Raw genomic sequence first — 4737 nt, forward strand, 5'->3', positions numbered from 1 at the left:
CCGCCTCCCCCGCAGCGGGGGCACCTCATCCTCCGCGGCCGCCCGGACACCGCTGCGGGAAGAGACCGGACACGACCGAACGGAACGGAAGGGAGCGGAGCGGCGCGGAAGCCGACCTCTCCCCGGCCAGGGCGCATGCGCCGGGCGCAGGCGCCCTCAGCGGAGGGGTCGGGAAGCGCGGCGTCGACGTCCGCCGTTTGCAGCCATCCGAGTTGGGGGATGTCTATTGCGGTCCCTGCGTTTATTGTCCCTGCCTTGGGTGTCTGGTGGGTAAAGAAGCGTTGTGGTTTTGGGCGGTGTTGTGTCGTAGAGGACTGTGTTCCCCCCATTTTGTGAGGTGTGACTGGTGGTACGTGGCGCTGTGGGCCTGGCAGCGTTGCACTTAAGAGGAGGCATTGCAGAGGCGGCAAGGGAAACTGGGCATTAGAAGTTATCATAGAATCATAGAATGGTTCGGGTTGGAAGGGACATTAAAGGTCATCTAGTCCCAACTCCCCCTGCCATGGGCAGGGACACTTCCCACTAGATTGGGTTGTTCAAAGCCCCGTCCAACCTGGTTTTGTACACCTCCAGGGATGGGGCATCACAACTTCTCTGGGCAACCTGTTGCAGTGCCTCACCACCCGCAGAGTAAAGAATTTCTTCCCAGTATCTCATCTAAACGTACCCTCTTTCAGTTTAAAACCATTACCCTTTGCTCACTCACGGCAATCCGTGATAGAGAGTCCCTCCCCATCGTTCCTGTAGACCCTTTTTATGTACTGAAAGGCCACTGTAAGGTCTTTCTGGAGCCTTTTCCAGGCTGAACAACCCCAACTCTCTCAATCTGTCTTCATAGGAGAAATGCTCCATCCCTCTGATCGTCTTCGTGGCCCTTGTCTAGACCTGCTCAAGCAGGTCCATGTCCTTCCTGTGCTGAGGGCTCCAGAGCTGGACACAGTACTCCAGGTGGGGTCTCACCAGAGCAGAGTAGAGGGGCAGAATCACTTCCCTCAACTTGCCGGCCATACTTCTTTTGGTGCAGACCAGGATGCAGTTGGCTTTCTGGGCTGCGAGCACATATGGCCAGCTCAAGTGGAGCCTCTCATCAACCAACACTCCCAAGTTCTTCTTTGACTTGCTTTCCCAACCCGCACATGAGTTTTCTCCTTTACTTTTACTGTTCTTTAAAGGAAGTGTGTCTGTCCTTATCTTGTACATGATATATTCAGCCTGCTTGTGGTAGTTTCATATATGGTGCTGCAGAGTGAGGTTCTGCCAGGGCTCAGCAGGTTTAAGAGTTTCTGGTGCCCTGAAAATGGGGCTGCATCCTACCACCCAGTATCAGAACTATACTGCAGCAGTTCTCACTAGTAAAATGGTATGTACCAGTAACTCTCATTTTTAAAGGACACTGCTGGCAGGAATCAGATAGACCAGTTAGCAGGAATTGGCTGCACTGTATTATGTCACCCCTTTCCATCTGACAAAGATCGGGCTGATATATAGAGCCTTGCAACTTGTTTCCATTAGGAAAGGTGAGTTGTAGAATTGCGGGTTTTTTTACAGCAAGCCTGTATATTTTGCATTATTTTGTATTATTAAGTGCAAAGCCTTATTGTCCTGACCACTGTCAGGATCAAGCAGCAGGAGAGGATTTCCCTGCTAATGTTTCCAAGCCTGTAAGCGCTTCCACCAAAAATACATTCAGTCTTTTAATTTTTCTCAGGACCATTGCTTCACATCCTTCACTGGGTATCTCTTCTTTTCTTCCTTGCAATTGAGCAATTTGCTCTGGTCCTAGTTTCCTAGGTGTATTTCTAATTACACAGATTGTTGGGATCAGATTTTTTGTTTAAGACATACCAACTGAAATGAAGTCGACCCCCAGCAGCCTGGTGATTTGGTGGATGAACCAGAACCTTGGCACATGTGCCTTGTGAGTTCCCTGAGCACTTTCTTTGCTTTGAATAGCCAGTTCTTAGTGCTCCCACCTGTGGCATCCCTCCCTTGATGCCCCCGCTTTTTGGGCAAGGCATCAACATCACCATGCTTCTATCTAAGCCTGATCTTGCTTGCAAAGCCATTATATGGCTATTCATGCATGCATGCACTAGGTCACTCAGGATTCTTCTGGTAACACTCACGAAGCTGGGAAGTCCTCCACATGGGTGGGTTTTGATATTTATCCTCAGTGAAGTGCCTGACACCCAGCTGGTTTCACCCCACCTCCAGTATACTAGTAGGGTCTCTGCACAGGGATCGCTTCACTCACAGGTAAAGTGGAGCAACGTCCTGAATAACACATGAAGTGTTACGGAGGTGCTACAGAAGAGCACAGGGGACTAAAATGTCCAGTTGAAACTAATGGGAAAATTGAGGCAGAAGATTGGACATGCCCATATTGTGAGTTAGCAGCTTTTTTCTAGCCATGTATCAAACTGGTTTTGGGACATCCCAACACATGATTTTGGTCCTTAGTTCAGCACTGAGGCAGGACAAATCAGAAATCAACTGATGTGAAGTGAGGTGGAGTGGGGGAGGAATGGCACAGGGAAAGGGATACAGATCAAGTGGCTCCGAGAGAGGAGATTGGAGAGGTGAGAAGAAGGGGGACTGTAACTAGTGGCCTTGCCTATTTCAAGTCTGCTTCTGCTAGCGTCATGTGTTGCACGAGTCTCAGCAATGGCCAGATGCGTGTTGGATTTCTTTGAAGTAACAAGCTTGGGTAGACTTTAACTGGGAAGAGATGGAGGGATGGGAGCACAGAGGAGTATGGCTGCTAGCAAATTAAAATTTCATAATTTCACTGGTCAGAAATCAAAGATTTTTTTTTTTTTTTTTAATTTGCAGATTTGCAAATTGTTCCCAGTGCACGTGGGGGCCTCTTCATGGGAAGCATAAGCTGGTCAGGAGAAATGCCGGCTCTCCTATTTCAGCCACCTTGTGAAGACCCCTTAAAAGTTTAATCCACAAATCCCGCCTCCTGTGCAAAAGCCCTCAGTTCACAGCCTGAAGTTCCCTGAAGCCCATGGATCAACCAGAAGATGTCGATAAACGTCGATAACATTTGTAAGCAGGAGGTGTGGTGGGAGTGGGGGAAGATATTTAGTTACGTGCCGTGTGCACTGTGTCCGGGAGATGGAGATGTTGGCAAACAGCACAAGGGGAAGGACTGCACACCAGAGGCAGGGGTGGGTGGATGGCCCTGGAGCCGAGCAGGGAGACCAAGCACTGTGGGAGCGGGCAGAGGGTAATGGTCAGCCCGATGGGTCAGAGCCATGCAGAAGGGAAAAGAGAAAAAGGCTAGAGAGGAGGAAAAGGGTAGAGCTTTCTGGGACCGAAATTTGAAGAAACACAAAAAATAGAAGTGTGAGTTAAATGACAGCATTGCAAAGACCAAGGGGATGCAGGCATGGATCCTCAATACTTTTTAAGGATGGGAATATGTGGCATGCTGGGACAGGCTGCTGACCATCAGTGGCTTGCCTGCGACTCCTGGGTGGTGACAGCGCACACAAGCCTTATGTTGTCCCAGACGCCAGCCTTTGATTTAAGAGTTGTCCCCTGCCGAGCACCTCCTCAGCGCGTGTCTCGAGCACCCGTGCCTGGTGGCATCCTCGTGGCAGTTGATGGTGCTGAGTGTCCTGGGCTGGAGTGGTGGCAGGGCTCCCCTGCCCCGGCTGTGGCACTCTGGCAGGACGCTTGTCTCGGAGGAGCCCTCCAGGAGGACACATATCCTGCCACATCGGTGGTCTTGCCTCACCTGTACATACAGAAGCATACCTATACCTTGGACATCAGCTTGTGTGCCTGTGGATCTGTCCATGGTCTTGATATACTGGAAATCCACCCCTGGCTTGTCAGCCTAGTGCAGTGGTGTTCAGTTTGGCCAAGATATGTCTTGGTGTCAGCATGCAGAATCTATTATGTGTGAAAACACATTGTGTCTCTACTGGTTGTGAAAATAACACATTACCAGACACTGCCAGGGTTGGTGAGAAGGCTTTTAAAAGTGGATGTTCATATATTCAAGCGGAGCACCACTGCACACATAGATGGCTACTGTCCTGCTGTGAAGACAGGGGCTGGGTAACAAACAAACAAAATTGCAGAAGGAAAAACACCTGGTGAAACTGGTTAGGATTGTTCAAGGCAATGGTGAAAATAAATGACTGTTAACTAGAGCAAAGTTGGAGTCTGCAGAGACAGCTGAAGGAGAGAGAAACTAAAGTCTCAGAAAGAATAGACCCAAACCCAGAGACTTTATGACTGAAAAGAGAAGCCATACGCAGGAGGATATGGGGTTCTTGAACAGGGATTGAAAGGGCTCTTATTTAAACCCCGCAAAACCTGCAGAAATGGTGAGAAAATCAAGACATAAATTTGTGTATAAGCATTTATTGTTTCTTTCAGTTCTAACTGTATATTAACCTAGTTAATTTTTTTATTTTTTGAGGAGCCTTGCAAAGCCTGTGTTCCTATTTGCTTAAATATTGCATGCTCCTGAAGACATGAGTTGTGAAATCAGAGTATCTAAAAGCTTAGAGCTGTGGGGAAAAAGTGTAGTTGGAGTGTTAGCAGTGGTCCTAGGGTATCTGTGTTACTCCTCAATGAAAATGTGACGAGGTAGGGAGAACACATGCCTAAGACGTGTCCCTGTGAAACAGTAAACCCGCTTATTGCTGCAACCTTGTGAGACCAAGGGAGACATAGAAGGGCTGAGAGAAATTTGTGAGGAAAATTTTTTTCATTTCT

The sequence above is a fragment of the Rissa tridactyla genome, chromosome Z (genome assembly GCF_028500815.1).
Source record: "Rissa tridactyla isolate bRisTri1 chromosome Z, bRisTri1.patW.cur.20221130, whole genome shotgun sequence".
Lineage (NCBI taxonomy): Eukaryota > Metazoa > Chordata > Aves > Charadriiformes > Laridae > Rissa > Rissa tridactyla.